Raw genomic sequence first — 24,534 nt, forward strand, 5'->3', positions numbered from 1 at the left:
AAGACTTATGAGAAAGGTAACATTTGAAGAGATTGGAGGGCCAAAGGAGACAGTTAGATGTATTTGGGAATGAGAACATTCCAGACAGTTGGAACAGCAAGTATGAGGGCCTTGAAATGGAACCTTGACATCATTTCTGTCATGAAATAAAAATCAACGAACTTAACATCAGTTTTTCTATAGCAATGTTTAATTTAACCTAATAGAGTCTCTGAACATTCTTTTTTAAGAAAAATCTTATATTTTCTCACCACAACAGTACACATAGGGAAACTGGTAGTAATATTATCATAAGAATTAACAATATACCTATTTAGAATTTAATTTTACAGTGCTCATAAGCATTAGCTTGCATTCCCAGACTAATCAAGTTATTGGAACACTGGCCACCCAAATGCTTTTTACAATCAACATTTTTGGATATGTATTTAGCTTTCAGAGACAATCATAATGATATTTCATCTCCAAATATCTCGTGTCTTCTAGTGTGATAGAAAAGAAACGAACATCTACTGCTTTTCATTTGGAAGACACACATGCCAGATGTGGTTAAAGTTTGTCCATGGAACATGAAATTTCAAATTGTAAACATACCCTAAAGAAAATATTAAGGATAAATGCATAACTAAACATTAATGAATACTGTTGTTTATTTCCTCTCCCTTTCCTTCATATTTTCCATAAAAGTTTTAAAGATTAACATTTTAATATTTTATCAAAGGGCTCATGATTATTTGACGTTGTCTGATGTGTTTAAGCAAGAAAAATATATATATTTTTTATAATAAATATATATTTTTATATAAAATATATTTATAAAATATATTTATATATATTTATATATAAATTTATATATTTATTTATAAAACATATTTTTATAAATATATAAAATATATATTTTATATATAAATGTAGAAGATATATAAAATATATATTTTATATATAAATGTAGAAGATATATAAAATATATATTTTATATATAAATGTAGAAGATATATAAAATATATATTTTATATATAAATGTAGAAGATATATAAAATATATGTTTTATATATAAATGTAGAAGATATATAAAAATATATTTTATATATAAATGTAGAAGATATATAAAAATATATTTTATATATAAATGTAGAAGATATATAAAAATATATTTTATATATAAATGTAGAAGATATATAAAAATATATTTTATATATAAATGTAGAAGATATATAAAATATATATTTTATATATAAATGTAGAAGATATATAAAATATATATTTTATATATAAATGTAGAAGATATATAAAATATATATTTTATATATAAATGTAGAAGATATATATTTATATATAAATATATAAGATATATAAAATATATATTTTATATATAAATATATAAGATATTTATAAATATATAAGATATATAAATATATAAGATATATAAAAATATACATTTAAATATATAAAAATATATAAATATATATAAATATATAAATATAAAATATATTTAAAAAGTGTATATAAAAATATATACACATATATAAATATATAAAATATGTATTTATATATAAATATATATTATATGTATTTATATATAAATATATATTTTATATAAATATATAATATATATTTATATAGAAATATATAATATATTTTATATACACTTTTTTATATATTTCATATTTATATATTTATGTATATTTTTATATATTTTTATATATTTAAATATATATTTACATATTATTTTTATATATATTTACATATATTTTTATATAGATTATTAAAATATATATATAAATATTTTTTATATATTATATATATAAATATTTTTTATATTATATAAATTTTTTTTATATATTATATAAATATTTTTATATATATTATATAAATATTTTTATATATATTATATAAATATTTTTTTATATATTATATAAATATTTTTATATATATTATATAAATATTTTTATATATATTATATATATAAATATTTTTATATATATATACACATACATATTTATCATGGGAGGCCAAATTGTGCTCTCTACTAGGAAGGGACACTTTTACCTAAAATTTAGCCATTATGCTGCATGTAGACCAACACAGCTAGAAAAAGTCTCACTCACTCTCAAGGGAAAGGCTTGGGGGAGCAAGACTATTGCCAATCAAACAACACCTGTTAAATCTGCCTACTTGGACTTACATTACAATGACCCATTAGGCATAAAGGATACCTTTTACCATACTTGTTTTTTAGGATTTTATTATTTCTGAGCCACAATCTGTTGTTGTTGTTGTTGTTACACTACAGAACGTTGAATGAGGATTAAGATATCATTAGATAAATTCGGAGTTGCAGATAATCAAGTAAAATATAAACAAAGCAGAAAATATTCAGGTAAAAATCTTAGTCTGGGTATTGTGGAAATGACTGTATGTCTGATGATTTGCTGTCAGTTTCATTGAACTGTAACATTAGTGTGCAACTCTGCTTAACATGTCCTTAAAACTTATTTCCTAATTTTTTTTTTGTTTTTTTTTTTTCAGAAATCTCCAAGTGAGAAGACCTTACTTGTCTTCTGAAAGTCTGGTAACTTTCACCTGCACATAATGCTACCGTCATGATTTCCTTTTCCTTCCTTCTTTCCACCTTTCCCTTCCCTTTCCTCCCCTCCCCCCTCCTCACCTGCCTTTCCCTTCCGTTCTTTATCTTTATTGAGGTATAATCGATAACAAACAAAACACTTTGTACATGTTTAATTTATACAATTTGATGAGTTTGGGCATGCGTCTATGATATTATCTGTATAATCAAGGTACAAGTGCATTCATCACCGCCAAAAATTTTCTTATGTCTCTTTTGTGTGTGAGTGTGTGTGTGTGGTAAGAATGCTTAACATCTGATCTACTCTTTCAACAAATTTTTAAGTACTCAATACATTACTGTTAACTATAGACACTATGATATACAGAAAATCTGCAGAACTTATTCATTTTGTGTAATTGAAACTTTATACCTTTGAATGACAACTCCTCCTTCCCCTAACCCAGACCCTGGCAACTACCACTATCTTCTCTGATTCTCTGAGTTTGAAAATTGTATATACCTCATATAAGTAGAATCATACAGTATTTGCCTTTCTGAGACTGGCTATTTCATTTAGAATGGTGTCTTCCAGATCTGTTCATGCTGTAACAAATGTATAATTCATTTCTTTTTAATGACTGAGTAATATTTCTTTGTTTCTATATCTTGACTGTTGTGAATAGTGCTGCAATGAACATGGGCATTCTAATAGCTCTTTGAGATTTTTATTTCAATCATTTATTGAATGTGTGTGTGTATATATATGTATGTATACACAAAGACAGAAAAGGAATTGCTGGACCATAAGATAGTTTTATTTTTAATATTTGGAGAAACCTTTATACTATTTTCCGAAGTGGCTCTACCAGTCAGCATTCTCACCAATAGTATTAAAATGTTTAAATTATTTTCATATCCTCACCAATACATTGTCTTTTTATATATATAATAGCCATCCTGATGGGTGTGAAGTAATATCTCATTGTGTTTTCACTTCACATTTGCCTAATTAGTGATGCTGAGAAATTTTTTACATAATTGTTTGCCATTTTTATGTCTTCTTTTGAGAAATACCTATTTAGATCCTCTGTCCGGTTTTTTTTATCAGGTTGTTTTCTTGCTATTGAGTTCTCTGAGTTTCTAATATATTTTGGATACTAAGCCCTTATCAGATGTATGGCTTGCAAATTTTTTTTTCTGTTCTATAGATTGCTTCTTCACTCTGTTGTTTATTTTGCTGTGCAGAAGCTTTTTAGTTTGATGAATTTCCATTTGTCTATTTTTGTTTTTTTGTTGGCTGAGCTTTTGGGGTCAATTCCAAAAAAGCATTGCCCAGACCAATGTCGTATAGTTTTTTCCCTATTGTTTTTTCAGTAGTTTTATAATTTCAGGTCTTACGTTTGTCTTTAATCCATTTTAAGTAGATTTTTGTGTATAGTGTATGTGAAGGGTCCAAATCCATTCTCTTGTATGGGGGCACCTAGTTTTTCCAAAACGATTTGTTGAAAATATTCTCCTTTCACTATTTTGTGTTTTTGGCATCCTTATTGGTGATCAGTTGACTGTATGTATAATGCATAAATTTATTTCTGGGCTTGAAAGACTCATTGATCATGTTTAACTATCAGATTTAAAGCATGCATCCCAAAATATTTTATTATATATTTTTTCACTCATAAGTTATTTATTATATATTTTTTCACTCTTATAAGTTATATATAGGTACCATATATTATATATAAGATAAAAGTAAATCAAAATAGAAATAACAAAAATAAAACAAATATACAAATATTGAATATATTCTAAATTCATAAATATCGTCTTTTGCACTCTGAATAACAAATTGTAGCCTAGTCCTTGTAGCTAAATTCTTATTTTACTACATTTATATTTTTCTACCTTTTCCTTTTAAAAGCCATCTTTACACATTTTTTCTTTCCCTAAGCTTTTCAAGATTAATCTTCTGAAGTGGGAAAACTGGAATTATATCAGGGACTCCCCAGGGTAAAATTTGATTCTCAAATCTTTACTCTTTTCCCCCTGAAATATAAAACATGACACTATATACAAAAGGAGTCTTGCTTTCAAATCAGAATTTTTGTATTAGACTATATGCAACATTTATTCTGCTTATTAAAACTACATGTATATGATATACCTAGGTAAATATTACAGAAGGGACTTATTATTTTCTCTTTACAATCAAGTGTAATATGATTAGACACAAAATTGATATTTCTCCAGCTAGATTACTCGATGTCAGGTATTTTGAGCTCTCATGTTTCAGGTAGGGGAAAAAAATATGAAGAAACCAGGTTTTGCCAAAGGCCACCCTTAGAATCAGTGATAAAATCCACATGTATGAGTTACTAGTCTGTATTTTATCAGAATTTGTTTTAGATGATTCCATCAAAACACTATCTAATCTATCTGAAGATAGTAAATTTCAAGAAGTAAAGTAATGTATTAATGACTGTTCTGAAAAAATATATATTTTTTAACTTGTAAAATATGTTAGAGGAAAAAACTGATACTTAAGAGATCCTCCCAAGTATCCTCCAAGTGGAGATAAAACATCCACTAGAGGGCATTTCTCCTTGGAGGCACTGTTGTCAAGGCTGTAACCTCATTCCCCAAAATGCTATGAACTCATTTCATCAAATTGGGAGTAACTAACTAAAAAAATTGAATGTGAAGTATTTTGACGCTTCCGGATTCACACAGATAAGATCAGAACCACCTTACCATTTCAAAATTGACAGAATTTGAGAGGCTATCCATTTCTGGTAACTCTCCTAGTGTCAAGCATGTTGCATGTGTACGTTTTTTTTAACCATTAAAGCAAATTTGAAAGTAAAATTTTATTATACAAATTTAGAGATGAGAAAACTAGAGTCAAGTAATCTATGTGTATTGTGCTCTTATTGTCATGATTTCTGTGTGGTTTCATGCCCAATGGCGTCTTTGTATAAAAAATAGATAGATATAACTATGCTTATTTTTCTTATGTGTGTTATGCTGCTGTTTAGATGTATGTTTCAACTGTATGATATGATATTTTAATATACATATACATACTGAAATGATTACCAGTGAATCACACTAACGTATCCATCTGTTTACATAGTTACTCTTGTGTGTATGTGTGATAAAAGTGTCTGAAATCTACTGTTAGTAAATTTCTAATATGCAACACAATATTATTAACTATAATTCTTCTGCTATGCATTAGACCTCTAGACTTATTCACCCTACATAAGTGCAAGTTTGTATCCTCAGACCTACAACTACTCATTTCCCCTGCTCCCCATCCGTGCCTGGTAACCACCATTCTACTATCTGCCTGTATGAATTTGATTTTGTTATATTCCACTTGTAAGTGAGATCATACAGCACTTATTCTGTGACTATATTATTTCAGTTAGCTTGATTCCCTTAAGGTTCATCATATGGTCACATATTCTATAATGTTCTGCTTTTATATGGCAGAATAACATTCCATTCCATTCCATGGCCATTGCATAGTTTTTGGTAATTGTCTAACCATCTTAGGTATTCCTGGTTGTTTACATCATTCTTATTTCTGCTTTTAGGTATTCCTGGTTGTTTAGAAGCATCATTCTTATTTATGCCTTTATCTTCATATGGTGTTCTGTATGTGTGTGTGTATGTGCACCTTCATGTCCAAATTTCCTTTTTACATGAGAATACCAGTCACATTAGATTAGGGTCCCATTGTACTCTAGAATGGCCTCTTCTTAACCTGCCTAATTATATCTCCAATGACTTTACTTCCTAATAAAGGCACATTTTGAAGTATTAGGGGCCTTCAACATAGGGCTTTTTAGGGAAACATTTCAACCTACAACAGTCACTTTATGTTTTACTCTATGATTGGCACTCGACTGGGTCGGTCCTCTAATAAATATAAGAGACGAGCCATTCTTGCTCTTTAGAATACTATGTGGAGTCCAAGAAGAACAGAGGGTGATTAATTGGGAAGATGTTGCTTCAGACAAAAAAAAAAAAAAGGAAAAATGGCTTTAGATTGGAGAGTGACCTAATTTAAAACCAGTTCTGACAAAAAACTTCATGTGACCTTGAACAATTTATTTTACCATTTTTTTGTTTCTTCACATAGAAGATAAAGTTATTGAATTGGATCTGTCGCTGCCCAGCAATAATACACATTAGACATGGATTTTGTAGAAACACTATAGTAGATGATGCCTAAACCATCTTTCAATTCTAAGAGGTTGTCAGATGCATCTGGAAGAGCCTGAGAATGCTTTTGAGTTATACGTTGAGCTTGATACCAAATACTGACCAACTTGGTAACATCCCCTCTTTCCTTACCTCCATTCCTTTTCAATACATATGTTTCTCTGATATTGTATGTTCTTAGGATATAATTGCTGTGCCTCAAAATTTTGAATCCTAATCTAAGACATGTGAGGTGTGACTGATGCTTAGAAAATTATGTTGGTAAAACTTCATAAAACCAGGATTTATTATTGTTTTTTATTCTAGGACTATTTCATTCTAAAAATATTGTTCTTTCCTCTACTATACGATCAAGTCTCCATAGCTTTTGAAAAATTCAACCTCTCTAAATAGTTTTCAATTGGATTTGGAATGTTTTAAATTTTACTTGAGCTTCATTTTTAATGTTTTAATTTTAAAAAATGTTTTCTAACGGGCATGAAGCATAATAAGATTTTTATATTCTTTATTCCTTGTGCAGCTAGGACAGGACAGTTTTCTCTTTGATATTTTTGGGAGAAAGAACAATTAGACTGTCATCATAAACTCTTGTTGTCAAAGGACAGCTTAATTCCATTGTCAAGTGCTGATGTCTTTGGTGCTAACTGCTGAGCATTAAGAAGTTCTGTTCTCACTGCCAGAGGCTTACTCATGTTAAATTCTTGTCAGCCTCCCTAATCATAAGCCACTTAAATGAGGAAAAAAAACAGTGCTTCCAAATCTGAACCAAGTATGCTATATAAAGTTGGTGGACATGGTAACAACACTTGCCAAAGAAATATTCTAGCCAGCAGTGATATGGCATCCTGAGTAATGAGCTGAAGCAATCACCTAGACCTTAGTGTGTCATCCTAAAAGTAAAATGGAAACATACCTAAAGAAATAAAGAAATAATATTTAAATTATTGAAAAGAGCAATAGATAAAATGATATGAAGAATATATTTGGATCTTCTACCCTGAAATAAGCCCCTCTCTGCCCTGGCGTCATTTCAGGCCAATGAGCTATACCCAGTGATTCCAAAGTCCACATATATTTATTCTGTTCTCATTGTGCAAAGTAACCACTCTGAAGTCAAGCAAGTCATTGTTGATAGATAGTACTAATTGCATTAGGTTTTATATATGTGTGTCTGAACATACTATATAAAAAACATATAGAGTACATGATTTTGCCTTTTATATATATGCTTGCATGTGTGCATATATATGTACATATGCAATCATGCATAGTTAATGGCAGATGTATACACTTGTGAAATAGAATACCTACCAATTGCTAATGAAGGGATTTCTCTGATACCAATTCAACTTGTATGGGGAAAGCTACTTGCCTGCTTTATTTCTCAATTTTTTCATCTATGACACAATGTAAGCTGGTGCACATGTTATCTGTGTTGTCTCCTAGCTCTTAATTTTATAACATGAATTGCATTTATCCAATAGGAGAAACACTTTCCAGCTTCAGAGTGTAATTGGTATATTTTACATTGCAAGTAACAGAAGCCCCATGGAGCCAAATTGATCAAAATATGGTATTTCAGAAGGATGAGGTAGATCTTACCTCAGGCATAGATGGGTACATAGATTCCAATGAAAATAATGTGGCACTGTCGTCTTGTAGCTCTGCCTTTTCTTCTGTGCTGGGCTCTTGTTTACCTGCTACAGGCTGATATTCTCCGTATGGTTGAGTATGTGTCCAAGCACTGCCAAGCTTCACATCTACCTGGCCTCCAATGCAAGAGGCTTTTAGAACTGCTGTTAGAATAGTCCTGGGAGAGCTTGGATTTCTGAGTTGAGACATGCGTAGACCCTTAAATCAATCACTCAAGCTGTGTGGACAATTTTCCATGGTACTCTGGACTAGGATGACCCATCCAAGAATTGGCAGGAAACCAGCTGGATCAGCCATACTTACACAGATTTATTCCCCCATATTTCAAGGAAGTAAGCCATTTTGCTTGATCCAATACATACTTTTCTACAGTGCTTACAACTAAGAACTCAGATACAGGGTCTTAAAGGCTTATTTCCTCTTACTCTTCAACATGAGCCTCTGCTCTAACCATTGTCAATCACTATGAATTTTCTTGTGTTTCATATTTTCTTGACTCTGGCTTATCTTGATAATTTCCTCATCTTCCTAAAGCCCTTAGCATGACTATCTTGTATACTTTCCCACCCACAACTCCAGATTTTCTCTACAAAATGTTGAAACAGATAAATACACATGGAAACAAAACAAAAAATAATAACTTAGCACACCTCTCTAGTAAATATTGTTTTCCTCAATGCTGGTGTAGAGAATTATTTTCTAAACTCCCACAGTGCCCTAGATTTTTCTCTGTTATTGCACTTACTAAAAGATACAGTGCTTTTTCTTTCCTACCACTAGACTCTTGCATAAATAAGGCATGTTTTGATTTAAAGACGCATAAACAGAAATTGAAATATTTTATTTAAAAAGAAAAAAAATTGGAAGGATCCCAGTACTTTCATAACTACCAGAGAGTTGTCTTCATATTTCTTGTATCTGCTGACTTTGCATGTCTATTTTATGTTCTCCCTTTCCAGAAAAGCTGGGATACATGATGACTGTCATCCCTTGAGTCACGTGCCCTGTAGCTGCCACTGTTGGGCTTGACTCTCTGTCCTTGGGCCCACTTTGAAAATCCCTGGGAAGTCCTTGGAGTCAGATGATCAGGCCTCCACGCCTCTGCCAAAAAGTCTGTTCAGTGAGTTTAGAATCATAGAGAAGACATGGATGTGGGGGGATCCTACGCCATGTATTTGAAACAGTAGCTGCCATATAATATGCTTTCAGTATATGAATGAATTCAAAAGGATATTATCATGCTGATACCTTCTAGATCAGGAGTCCCCAACCCCTGAGCCATGGACTGATATGGATCTATGGTCTGTTAGGAACTGGGCTGCACAGAAGGAGGTAAGTGGCAGGCAGGAGAGCATTACCACCTGAGCTCTGCCTCCCATCACATCAGTGAGCTCTGCCTCCCATCACATCAGTGGTGGCAGGGCAATAGATTCTCATAGGCGTGTGAACCCCTGTGTACTGTGCATGTGAGGGATATAAGTTGCACACTCCTTATGAGAATCTAATGCCTGATGGTTTTAATCCCAAAACCATCCCCCTGCACCCACAAGTCTGTGGAAAGATTGTCTTCCATGAAACTGGTCCCTGGTGCCAAAAAGGTTGGGGGTCCACTGTTCTAGAACTTAAACAGTGAACAAGTTTCAATTTTAGACTCATATAAGTTGCCAGTTGGCATAAAGCACTGGCTTTTCTCCCTTTTGGAGAATGCTTAGGAATAATTGACTTTTTCAGATTTCAGTTTTCTGCACTTTTCATCTGTGTAAAAGGGTATTTATGTTAAGGATATGTGGGCTAAAGGCCCAGATTCCAGATTAATGCACAAAGCTTTCTTGTGAGTTAATACGATAATTATTATACTTTTTTCCCTTAAGGCTGTATTATTTTTTTCTGATATTTTTCTACATAGCCAAAATGGTGTTTAAGAAATTAAAGGCCAGCTTGAATGTGGAAGCTCAACTATAACTACAAGGCAAAAAACTAAATCTTGTCATAATATTCATGAGTGGTTATCAATAATGAGGACTTGCAACACTTTCATCTAAATTATCTTGGCCATGGAATTAAAATATACAGATTACTTTCCATTAACATTAAGATACCATGAATAAAAGACCAAGTTTGTAATAATTACAGTAGGTTTCAGAATTTTGCCCTGCACTCAACTCATTACATTTTTTTAAATTTTATTTTTAATTGTTGCAACCTCTGTGCCTCCATTTTTTACTTATTTATACAATGACGATTTTAATGCTTTTCTGACAAAAGTCAAAGGGGTATTGTGAAAGCAAATACATTTTCTTGTTTTAATGCATATATAAACATAGTGCCAGTTCTCCTGTGTTAACGTTATTTTTTTTTCCCTCATCTTCAAGCAATGGTGTTTCTAGAATTTCCTTATAGGAGGAGTGAAGAGTAAGCATTTGGATTGGACCAGAATTTGGAGAACTTGTCATGTTGCTCTATGTGCATATGAAATACATCATCGTAACTTAGAATGTGAATTATAGAACAAAAATGAAAGTTAGAAAAATATTCTAAACATATTTTTATGATCTCTACTTGCAATAAGGAAACTGTTAGGTTTTTCTATCAAGGAATAAGTGAACCAAAAACAAAATTTTCTGGATGGACAAAAGGAGATTTGAGGGGCAAGGCTAAAGCCCCCCAAACCTTCCTCAGGATGAACACAAACCCCATATTTTCCTGTTGCCACTCTTCCATGTTGCTGGGCTCTATTCCAGCAAAATTTTGGAAAGCGTTGCTACAGTTCTGCTCCTCATTTCTTTCTCACTTCAGAACAATGATGCCCTTTCCAGGGAAAGCATCTTAATTAAACAGATGACATTTGAACTAGACCTTGAAGAACAGGTCAGAGTTATATTGGGAAAGAAGTAGGAGAGGAACACCCAGAAAATAACATTTATGAACATAAAGGCACAGAATATAAATGTCTCTGACAAAGATAGAGATCGAGGGTAAATTTTAGTGTGGCATGGATTAATTCACTAACTCACTTAATATATGTATATTTACATAGATAGCATGGATAGATACTAGAAATAAAACAATGGATTAGACATGGGCCTGACCTCATGATGTTTAGCAAATATTGTGTTCTTTAAGGCAGCGGTTCCCAACCTTTTTGGTACTAGGGACCGGTTACATGGAAGACAATTTTCCCACAGACTGGGATGGGGGGGACTGTTTTCAGGATAATTCAAGCACATTACATTTATGGTGCACTTTATTTCTATTATTACTACATTGTAATACATACTGAAATAAGTATACAACTCACCATAATGTGGCATCATTGGAAGCCCTGAGCTTGGTTTCCTGCAACTAGACAGTTTCCTCTGGGGCAGATGGGAAACAATGACAGATCATCAGGCATTAGATTCTTATGAGAAGCCCGCAACCTACATCCGTCGCATGCACAGTCCACGATAGGATTCACGCTCCTATAAGAATCTAGTGTCATGGCTGGCAGATCTAACAGAAGGTGAAGCTCAGGTGACAATGTGAGTAAGAGGGAGAGGCCAGAAATACAGATGAAACTTCACTCGCTCACCTGCCACTCACCTGCTGGTCTGCGTCCTAGTTCCTAACAGGCCATGGATACGTACGAGTCTGTGGCCTGGGGGGTTGGAGACCCCTGCTCTAGAGTACACATGCAGTGAATGTTGAGAAACAGATTAATTCATTAATGCAGAGTCTTCAATGCCAAACAAAAGGTTTGAGGGTTTTATCTGTTATAACTGAAAACAACACTTGTGTTTCACTAATTATATGTCAGGCACTACTCTAATAACTTAAAATTTATTCACTCACCTATTATTAGAACAACATTATGATATAGGAATACACTTGATATGTCCATTTTACTGATGAGGAGATTCAGACATAGAGTAGTTATTTAACTTGGGTAAGGTCTTCAGAGCTAATAAGAGGAAGAACCAGGACTTGAGCATGGGTAGGGTGGCTTCAGAGTTGTAGTATGGCTGTTTGTAATCACCAAAATGAAGCTACAGTGATGTTTCAGTTTACATAACAGAGTCCTGAGGCTTAAAAATGCCAGGAAATTAATTTAAAGATATTGTAGTATGTATCCCTGTCCAGACTAGAACTCCAGTCCAGGAGAATGCCAGTGCTCCTTCTGCTTCACATAGAGAACACATCAGTACTGTGACACACAGAAAGGTTTTAGTGGGATGCTTGGTTGAGTTAAGAGAAATATGTTTACAACGAAAGAGGTGACAGTGTTGCTTGTCTTCGTATTGGTCAGAGCAGTAGAAAAATATGGGAGACCTCAATCAGCTGAAGTTCAACATGTTCAAAGGTAGACGAAGTTTCTTGTTACTCTAAGTAAGTTTAAAATTGAGCCAAAAAGACCTTGATTGATAAGGGTGGCTTATACATATTTGAGTGTTTTCACTGGCATGATTCACAAAATTGTATAGTCCCAGGCTATCCCACCATTTAACTGCCTCATGAGGACTGTCTCTAACTTCTCCAGGACTTGATCCATAGGGAAATGCATGCAAGAATAAAAAGCATTAATGAATTCAGGATTCATTTCTCACTAAACAGCAGTTTGGGGTGATGTCACACACACACACACACACACACACACACAAAAATGGAACAAGTCAGCCCCATTTTCAGCATTGCCTCATTTAAGCTTGGCACACAAAGACAATTGATGCTGACTCAGAGTTATTTCAAGACGGAAAGAGTGTCCTGAATTATCACACCCCACGTAATCCTGGCCACCCTGTATTCCCTCTCCTTACTGTCCCATAGGTGGGTACATCCATCCCAGATAACAAGGTTTGACTCATTTTAGGCCCTTTTCCTTCTGCACAAGATCCTGAAATTTTCCCTACCCTGTATGTTTGATGGTGCAGAAGAAACAATGCTAAAAAATAAACTAGTTTATCATTAGATGGAAGCAAGGTATCACCTTTATTAATGAGAAAGCAGAGTTTGGAGGACATAGTGCATTCCTCACGCAGATAGACCCTCTGCTATTGGCTCCTGCCTTTAAATTAGAAAGCCTTACTCTTCCATCTGCAGGTATTGCTATCCCTTTACAAGCCTCTGCTCCCAGGGAAAGAAAACTGTGCAACATATGACAAAAAGCAATAGAGGCTTCAAAGAAATTGTGTCAAGAATGTAGTTTATTACTTCCCAATTGACTCTAAGATTAGTCAGTAACTTTTCCATGATGTAATGGTAATGAGACAGAGAGAAGCAGAGTGTTCCACTAATTGATCTCAATCCACAAGAAAGGAGAAGTATTTCCTCCTTCCTTCCTCCGCATTGTGTTCTCTTAGAACTGTGCTTTACTTGCCCAGGGAAAAGAACACAAGTTTAACAAGCCAGTTCGTCCCCTTCCCAGATGAGGCCCCACATCCAATGCTAACACTACTTCTTGGAATGAATACCCTTTAGAACTATCAATGAACTGAACTGAGCTGACCTTCCCCAATCCCTGTAGACTCTAAAATGGGTCAGAAGAGCACATTGGTTAAAACAACTCTAAGGCTGAAAATTTAATCTCTATTTGATTTTCTGGTTCACATTTTTTTTCTCAGTAACATTGCCAAAATAGCCTAGTAGGAGATCCATTTTGAACTTGAGTGATAACATAATTATACTCGAATCACAAAATGTCAATAATGAGATGACCCACATTTAAATAACATTTTTTTTGCTACTATAACATTACTGGGCCTATATTAAAATAGAGAGATTAAATTATGTTGCAACTTAAAGTATAAATATAATGCTTCCAAAGAATTAAGGTCCAAATCATTTTTTTACTGATACTTGTGAGTTAAAATTTAACAGATTTTAAAGTCTCCAACTCATTTAATTTTTTGGCCACTTGGTGTCAGTTGGAAGAGTTCTCAATACATTGGACCAGACAGTGATCTTTAAGCATTTGAAAACTGAGCTCTTTCTCATTGGAAGGGGTGTATTTTCTTCTTCATGGTCTCAGAAGTTGTATTTGTTTAACACTGAGTCTCTGAAGTTCTTCACTATTTAAAAAATTCCAAGAAGTTACTGTTAAAGAAAAGATTATCACAGCAATGGCATTTATTCTGAGAACTGGCTAAACAGAGCAATCCATCATGGCTTCTAGAAGAGTTTTCACAGAGAAAAATATTTTCAACCTGATCATTTGTATTGCCAAAGACTGCAGCAGAAACTTAGTATTGTGCTAAAAGAAGATGGATATCTTGGTGGAGACCTTGCTGGCATATCATTCAGTTCATGCTATTTTTTAAAAATCTAATAATTGAAATTTTAACTCAATTGGAAAACTTTCTCACCAAGATATTAATTCTGGAATTTTTTACTATATCAATAAAATTTACTTATAAATACTGCCTGATAAGTCAGAATGGATTTGCTTGCTTTTCCACTCATAACATTCAAAAGCTCCTGGCTTCCATGTCTGCTGAATGGGGGTTGTACGAAGTAAATGGAGTTCCCCACACTTTCTTATGATAAAGCATTTTTCAGTTCTGAAATACTAAGGTTGCTTCTCCTTCATTTATCTTTCAAATTTTTAAGACATAAAAATATCCCTTCTTCGAGAGGGTTTCCCCTCTTATAAGTAATTAAGAGATACAGAATTAATTTATCACAAGATAGTGTTGATAGTGGGAGGGTGAGTTAGTTGATACTTGACCCCATGGAAAAGCTGGTTGATATGGTTGGCTGTGTCCCCACCCAAACCTCATCTTGAATTGTATTCCCCATAATTCTCACATATTGAGGGATGGACCTGATGGGAAGTGATTGGATCATAGGAGCAGTTTCCCCCATGCTGTTCTCGTGATAGTGAGTTTTCACAAGATCTGATGGTTTCGCTTCCTTCAATGCTCTCTCTCACCTGCTGCCATGTAAGACATGCCTACGTCACTTTCAGCCATGATAATAAGTTTCCTGAGGCCTCCCCAGCCATGAAGAACTGTAAATCAATGAAACCTTCCTTTATAAATTACCCAGTCTCGGTGATATTCTTTATAGGAGTGTGAGAACAGACTTATACCCTGGTACTGGCTCTAGACCTGCAATTTCCTTCCTCAACTTGAATCATAAGTAAAATTCGGCAGCCAATTTAGCCTCTTCCCTAGGCCTGGTGTTAACAATTTCAACCTAGAACTACCCTTGTGCCCTGTAACACACTCATAATTCACTTTCTTTCAGACTAAGCACAGCACATATTCCTCAACCACTGAGGCCTAAAAGTTCTTTAGTGATGATATGTTGTCTCTAATCAAATTCTTGCCTCAGCTGACCCTTTTAACTGATATCTCTGAGGCCACCACTATTTTCATGCTCCCTGTTCTTCATGCACGTAAACTAAGTACAGGTCAAGATCATGGTGCTGGGACCTGTAGCCACCGGCAGTCTACAAATTTGTTGGGACTTCAGAAGCCCTCTTCACATTTGCTGGGGCGTCCTTCTATATAAGCTATCACAGAACTCTGGCCAGTGTCACAATAACCTGCAGTAACCTGTCATGGTCAAAATAGTCCAAAGATTCAAAGTCCCTAGATCATGCCACACATTCATAAAGCCAACTCCACAGTGAAAACCAGCTGCACTGTGTAATGCAGGTGGCAAGTCACTAAGATTAAAAAAAAGAAAAAAAAAAAAAAACAGCCAGCATGGCCTGTGCTTAGAAAAGCACAGTTTACAAGCATCTGTTCCAGCTCTGCCAAAAGCCAAAATCATTGCATGCGTAACTTGTTTCCAAAATTTTACACCTTGCTCATTTGTCAAGGTGCATAGCCCACGCATCAGAGTTATTTGAGAGAAGCTAAATGAATAACATTCCTTTTGCCATGACCTGGATTACAAACTAACTGAAAAATAACATTTCAAGCAAATAAAAGCCAAAATATACCCATTATTAATAATAAGGGTAGATTGGAGTACAAAACTTGTATTTGTGAGCAATTGGGCATACTAACACTAGCTTCTGAATTAGACACACTTACTGATCCAACCATAGATCATTCTGCATGGAAATAGACCTGGTAAAAGTTACAGAATGAAGGAAAAACATGTGATAATTTCATCTGCTATGAGACAAACTTTCAAGGCACATGGGTTGCACACAGAAGATCCCTCTTGTCTTGGATTGGGAAAGACAGTGTTGGGCTCTCAGAAAAGGTTGGAAGGAAGATTCTTATTTACAAGGTTTAGTAGGAATATTCTAGATGAGAACATGAGTGGGTGGAGATTTTAGGAGTAAGTGGCACACTATGTTAAGCAAAGATACCACGGTGTTTTTTGAGAAAGAGTAAGTCATTTATCATTATTAGAGTATAAAGCATAAAGGGAGAGGTGGGAGGCTACATGTTTAAAGAGATTAAAAGGTGCCAACTTATGAAACTCATTTAGGAGGCAATTAGATGGTTCCAAAGGTTGTAAGTAGCAGAAATTCATGATCAAACATGGCTTGCTGCTTTTATATACTGTATTTCTGAAAACATAAATTATAATGCTTTTAGAACAATTAAAATTATAATAGTAAAAATAACGTTCACTAAGCACTTACTGTATACTATGATCTTTGCTAAAGCCTTTTCATATATTATCTCTTTTAATATCTAAAACAACCCTGAGGGAGGGAGGAGTATCGTCCACATGGCAGAGTGGATGATAAATGGTAGGACCAAGGTTCAAATGGAAAGCTCCCCACTCCAAAGCCCAGGCTCTCAACCTTCACTCCCCCTGTATTTTTAAGTAAAGCTCCCTTATCTTGTCTGAAAGCAGGAAGTTTCACATCATTAGAGAAGAGGAAAGAAGGACATTTGTACTGGGAGGAGTCGACTGGTCCCAATCAGGAGAAAGTAGCTACAGAGTCATGGGTGAGCTAGGTCCCCCAAAAAGGAACTTTAAGGGAAGGGACTGAATCAAGTCAGAGATGTCCCCAAAGCAAGACCAAATAACTGAGCAAGAGAAGCATTTATCAGAAACCAAAATTCAGCTACAAGTGAGCATCCAGATGGAGGTATTATCAAGAGGAACTGAGACTGAGGGCAAAAAGTGCCAGCCAGAATCCTGGATAGGAGAGCAAGAACCAGGACCTTGTTTAAGAGACAACCTGCTTAAGGCAGAGTAAGGTGAGATTGGATTCATGCAAAGACCTGGAATTCAAGTAGGTTAATGAACAGATAGTGTGTGCCTATACCACTAATTTACAATAATAATAAGGGTGCTAATAATCACATGGAATTGTAGAATATAATGAAAATATACACACTGGAGAGAAATTGCGTGGGTTGGCATCTTAGCTTTGTCATTTACTATAATAGTTCAGTGACCTTGGGCAAGTTATTTAACCACTCTCTGCCTCAATTTCCTGATCAGTGAAATGAGTTAGTAATTCTTTTTTTTTTTTTTTTTTTTTTTCCCGAGATGGAGTCTCACTCTTTCACTCATGCTGGAGTGCAGTGGTGCGATCTCGGCTCACTGCAGACTCCACCTCCCTGGCTCAAGCGATTCTCCTGCCTCAGCCTCCCCAGTAACCAGGATTACAAACGTGCACCACCATACCCAGCTAATATAAATATATATATAACATATATATGATATATATATAACATATATATGATATATATAACATATATATGATATATATATAACATATATATGATATATATAACATATATATGATATATATAACATATATATGATATATGTTATATATATATATATTTGTACTTTTAGTAGAAATGAGGTTTCACCATGTTGGCCAGGCTGGTATCGAACTCCTGACCTCGAGTGATCTGCCTGCCTCAGTCTCCCAAAGTGCTGAGATTACAGGCATAAACCACCAGGCTTGCACTATTGATAATTATTATAGCATAAAGTTTTTCTGAGGACTAAATGGGGCAAAATATGTAAAACACTAATTGTAATTATTGGCAAATCCCATAATGCTTGTTGTTATTAGTATACTTAGAATTATTTTAACATTAAAAACTGAGAACTGAAGCTCTAAGAGTCTGTGTGACTTTCTGAGGATTAAAGAACTGAAAAATGGTAGAAGTGGAATTTGAACCAAGAAAGTACGGTTCTTGAATGCGTGGATTTAATCCCTATTAAATACTTTATCTTCCAAAATGTATGACTCCTTAGTCTTCTTTGTTAACAAAACTTACTTTACAAAATATGGAACTTTCAGTTGTATATATCAAATAATATTTGTCTATAGCTGAATTCTGTGGACGTATCCAGTCATCCATTCCATAGTTGTAAAAGCATTACTTTTTTTTTTTTTTTTTTTTGAGACGGAGTCTTGCTCTGTCACCCAGGCTGGAGTGCAGTGCTGTGATCTCGGCTCACTGCGACCTCCGCCTCCGGGGTTCACGCCATTCTCCTGCCTCAGCCTCCCGAGTAGCTGGGACTACAGGCGCCCGCCACCACGCCCGGCTAATTTTTTTTACATTTTTAGTAGAAACGGGGTTTCACCGTGTTAGCCAGGATGGTCTCAATCTCCTGACCTCGTGATCCCCACACCTCGGCCTCCCAAAGTGCTGGGATTACAGGCGTGAGCCACTGCGCCGGGCCCACTTGTTTTAATGAATGGCTGTGTTCATATATATACATAATAAAATGTTTCACCCGTGTGGTTGCCCACTGCTTCTGAAATGCCATCAATCTCTGTTGATAAGTTGTATTAATTTTGTTATAAGTTTGCAACTGTGGAAAATAAACATAGACCCATCCAGCTGTTCACTTCCTCAAGCGACTTATCTCCATCTGTTGTGATCAATCTATTCTAGCACTCCTTCAGACTCCCTGCCAATTAATTAATGCCCCTTTGTAAGGTGGCTTTCTTCTTGAGTTCTTCCATGGGGCTTTCCCCAGTATAGATGAGAGTACTGGTAAGCCATGAATCAGAGAATAGTAACAATGGTCTGGGGTAGGCAGAGAGGGTGAAATTCAACTTGACCAGTGGGTCATCCTCAACAGCAAAGAACTCTTTTTCTCCTTTGAGCAGAAAGTCAGTGGCTCCTGTTAAGCAATCACTTGATGCCCTCTAAGATCTGAAGTCTGCTTAGAGTCCCAGGTTCATCTTGCCATCCTGTACCCATCCTGGCCTTCAGTCAAATGCACTTAGAGATGTCTGAATAACCTGCACCCTCTATCTTTGCTGTGATTTTGCATGTGCTGCTCTCTCTAGAAAAGTTTCTTTCCCCCTACTTTGTTTCACTTCATAATCTCAGATCCTGCTAATGTATCATATATGCAGGCTACCTTCACAGGCACTTCCCCTCTGTATCAGTTTGTTAGTTTTACTGTAACAAACCGCCACAGACTGAGTAGCTTAAACAGCAGAAATTTCTCACAATTCTGGATGCTAAAAGTTCAAAGTCAAGGTGTCGACAGATTTCGTTTCTTTTAAGGCCCCTCTCCTTGGATTATGGATGGCAATCTTCTCCCTATATCTTCACATGGTCTTCTGTTTCTGTGTCCAAATCTCTTCTTATAAAGATACCAGTTATATTGAATTAGTGCCCACCCTAAAGTCTCATTTTAATTATCTCTTAAAAGACCCTGTCTCTGAAAACAGTCACAGTTTGAGATACTTGGGATTAGGATTTCAATGTACGAATATAAAGGAGACACAATTGAGCCTATCACAGGCATTAACTCCAAAAGAGTCCCTTCTGCTGATACTGCTGGCAAGCAACAAGTGCCTCCCTCGGAGCTGGGCTCAGCTGTGTCATGATTATATGTTCAGACGTCACCTACTGTAGGCTGTGATCTTTTAAGCCGTGGCCTGGCTCCTGTTAGTCTCCTCTCCTCAACTAGGTAGCAAACTTGTTGGCAGTGTAGGTGGCTAATTGGTAAGTTGGTAAATGATCCAGAAAAAGAGCATCTTGTTAATGGAAATGTAGTTATTAAACATAATTATGAATTTATCTATCTTTTTATCTATCTTCTGTCTTTCTTCCATGTACTACTTAACTGCCACTATTTAATTAGGAGATTGGATATGACTATAAGTTGCTTTCTACTAAAAAGAAAAACTAAGTAATTTTAATTTCTTCACCAACTTTCAAGATCACACTTAACTTTTATTCGTGCTTAAGTATAATTTTTTTTTTATTTTTGTATTTCCTGGTATCTTAAAGGATGCACCTATATTATGTAATTAGCAGCAGTTGGCATATGGCTATGAGACACGGTGGCTGTGGACGATTTTCCATAAGAGGCATGATTTAACTTGGACTTGCAAAGGTGGGGAGTGGGGTGGGATGCAAATAGGTGAATTAGCAAAAGAATATGAAAAGAATATGGAAAACACTGTTTGACCTCCCATCCAGAATTCTCTTCTGGTCAAATATGCTTTAGGAAAAAAGGCCATCAGGTTGCATGAGTTTCTCAACCTTTGTACTGGACATCCTTCTATTTACCTGACTTTTCATCAGTCACTAAGAGACCTTCTGAGGATACAGAAACGACTAGGAAATAGCAACAAACAGTGGGACAAGAGGTCTGCAATAGGATGGCTAGTACAAAAAGTCAAGGCTGGGCCCAGTGGCTCACGCCTGTAATCTCAGCACTTTGGGAGGCTGAGGAGGGTGTATCATGAGGTCAGGAGATCGAGACCATCCTGGCCAACAGGGTGAAACCCCATCTCTACTACAAATACAAAAATTAGCCGGGTGCAGGGGCAGGCACCTATAGTCTCAGATACTCGGGAGTCTGATGCTGGAGAATCACTTGAATCTAGGAGGTGGAGGCTGCAGTGAGCCGAGATTGCACCACTGCACTCCAGCCTGGGTGACAGAGCGAGACTCTGAAGCAAAAAAAAAAAAAAAAGTCAAAAAATAACATGTTGGTGAGGTTGTAGAGAAAAGGGAATGCTTAGACGCTGTTGGTGGGAGTCTAAATTAGTTCAGCCATTGTGAAAAGCAGTGTGGCACTTTCTCAAAGAACTAAAAACGAAGTTACTATTCAACCCAGAAATTCCATTACTGGGTATATACTCCCCAAAATATAAATTATTCTTCCATAAGGAGACATGCACGTGTATGTTCATTGCAGCATTAGTCACAGTAGCAAAGATATAGAATCAATCTAAATGTCCATAAACGGTAGACTGGATAAAGAAAATGCAGTACACATACACCATGGAATACTATGCAACCATATAAAAGAATGAGATCCTATCCCTTGCAGGAAATCAAGCTAAATGCTCATCAACAGTAGACTGGATAAAGAATATGTGGTACATATACACTACGGAATATTATGCAGCCAAACAAAAGAATGAGATCATGTCCTCTGTAGGAACATGGATGTAGCTGGAGGCTATCATACTTAGCTAACTAATGCAGGACCAGAAAACCAAATATGGCATATTCTCACCTATAAGTGGGAGCTATATGATGAGAACACATGGACACAAAGAAGGGAAGAGACACAGGGGCCTACTTGAGGGAGGAAGGTGGGAGAAGGGTAAGTATCAGTTAAAATAACTGTTGGGTACTAGGCTTAGTACGTGGGTCACTAAACATTATACACACTAAACCCCCATGACAAAAGTTTGCCTATATAACTAACTTGCATATGCATCCATGAACCTAAAATAGAAGTTAAAATAAAAAAGGTCTGGGACAAAGCTGGGGCTGGACAACAAGAGACAAAGAAGGTAGCTGATGGATGAGATCCACTGGAGCTGTAAATCTTCAGCACTTCATCCACTGCCCTGCTGGCTCATGGCCTTGTTTGCTTCAGGTGTTTAATGAACTGCTGAGAGATCAATAGCACGTGGCAGATAACTTTGAAAAATTTCCCTTGACTCAATCAAGCGTCTTAAATCCTCATTAATTCTGATGATGTAAGAGCTTTCTGATTAGCTTAGTTGCTAAATATCCACTCATAACTGTTGATGAGGAAATAAGAAACTTCATTCCCTTAGACCTGTGAACTCTATGTGGGATTAGCAGTTCATTGCTGCTAATCCCACAGAGAGTTCAGAGGTCTAAAATTTTTATTAAGTGATATCTTTTCCACAAACATTACACACACAAACACACTTTAAAAGTATTTATTCATTCATTAAATATATGTATTGCATGGCCAGTATGTACCCAACGTTGAATCATTTTTCAGTACACAAAGCTAGAAACATTAAGGTCTGAGTGAATTTAAAATGTGAGCAGAGAAGCATGCCTGTGACCAAGTAATTTCAGTATACCAAATATGAAACTGCTTTCATTGACCAAACTAGGCTTTCAAAGGTAAATACAAAAGCTAGCTTCATTCTTTCTCCCATTGCTACTTCAAATTTACTCTCTAGAATGGTACTTTTTCTTATTTAAAATTATAGAACAATTCCACAACTTTCCTGATTAGTGTTCGATAAGATCCCATCTCATCCATTTTGGATATTAAAAATCCAGGTAATAACCAAATAACTCCAATGCAAGTTAAGGCCATATGAATATTCAGGACTCTTAGTCAAATTAAAGCCCAGGGTCTGATTCAAGCTCAAATGTTTTCAGTGGGCAGTGAGTCAAAGTTTGCTTCTTTTCTCTTTGACTCATACTTGCAAAGGTTGGCTACTGATGACTTTTGGCTGAATTTCTCTCTAGGAATGACACTTAACTAAAGAGAATTCTTACCTAGAATTCCTCTTTCCTTGGCTTATATATAAATTAACCCCCAGGTATCAGGATAAAAACTACTACATCAGAGAGTCCATTTCAAAACTCTCCAATCTAGTTATTTCTCTGGGTTATTCACCAATGATTACTGAATATTTACCAATAGCATCACCCAGGACCCCTTTGTATGATATTGCTCCATGCTGATGTTCATAAGTGTTATACCTGTCATGCACTTACTCTGCAAAGAGAGGAGAAAAACACACCTGCATGCTTACTCACTGTATCGCCAGGATGGAGCACTGTGCTCAGTATATATTAGAAATTTGGCAAACATTTGCTGAACAACTGGAACCAAAAAAAAATATTGCAGTGCTTTAATTCCAGTAAATTTTTTCTTTGTTAGTTTGCCAAGAGATAGAAGGCTTCATTTACTACCAACTGATACCAACTTGAGTTAAAACTTCCTCCACAATTTTTAGCAAGCCCTCTTAAAGATAAGAGGAAACGTAAAAATAAATGAAATAAAAACTCGAAGTGGGAAAACATCTTATCATCTGTAATAGTACTGTCCAACGGAAATATAATGTGTACTACAAATGCAAGCTACCTGCATAGTATTCAGTTTTCTTGTAGTCACATCAAAGAACAGGAAAAAGCTAAAATGAATTTTACTGATTAATGTATTTTATTTAATTTAATATATTAAAAATATTATTTCACCATGTAATCAATATAAACACTGTTAGATGCTTTGAATTCTGCTTTAGTTACAGTTTTTAAAATCAAATGTACTTTATACTTAAAGCAAAATATACAACACTTAATATCTGCAAAATGTAAGGATATAAGTGTTACAAAAAATCTCAATTAGTAGAAGTAACATTTCCAGTGTTAAATAGCCACATATGCCTAGTAACTATTATGTCATACAGTGCAGGTGGATAATATACTCTAACAGGGAATTCTAAGATATATTTCCCCAAAGCTCACAGTATTATCTATTATTTTTATGTGTATGTATGTATATATGTAATGTTTTGTTTTCCAAAACATGTTTTGTAATTCTAGCTGCTAGCAATATCTGGGCTCCAGATTTGCATTTGGTTGCTTTGAAGCAACTATAATTTTCTCCCGCATACATTAAAGAAAACTTCAGACAATTTAGTTATAAGCATTGGCTAGTGTTTTATTAGTCTTGCACAACAGATTTTTTTAAAAGTCCCCAATGGCCAATTCAAAGATTTACTCTTGGTTAGTATTTCACAGCACACAAGAGAAGGAATAGGTAGCTTTGTTAGATTATCTATTAATCATGTTAAATACTGGAAGAAAAGAAAGTCTCCTTAAACGGCACTGAATTCTTGACTAAGCTGGCAGTCAACTGGGTTAGTGAAGTTCTCTGGATACAGCTTAATCTTATTAAAATCCAGC

The 24,534-nt window shown here is 35.1% G+C and overlaps 1 long non-coding RNA gene across 1 annotated transcript in view; it reads left to right on the forward strand.

The window, feature by feature from the left end:
* LOC134739252 (uncharacterized) overlaps positions 1–13,017 on the forward strand; it is a 224,723-nt gene extending 211,706 nt beyond the window's left edge. Inside the window, exons 3-5 of the long non-coding RNA XR_010125864.1 lie at positions 9,409–9,569; positions 9,705–9,781; positions 10,822–13,017. This is a non-coding gene — a long non-coding RNA (uncharacterized LOC134739252). The remainder of the gene's footprint in view (positions 1–9,408; positions 9,570–9,704; positions 9,782–10,821) is intronic.
* Positions 13,018–24,534: the final 11,517 nt, after the last annotated feature.

This window comes from Pongo pygmaeus, chromosome 3 (genome assembly GCF_028885625.2).
Source record: "Pongo pygmaeus isolate AG05252 chromosome 3, NHGRI_mPonPyg2-v2.0_pri, whole genome shotgun sequence".
NCBI classification, from domain to species: Eukaryota; Metazoa; Chordata; class Mammalia; order Primates; family Hominidae; genus Pongo; species Pongo pygmaeus.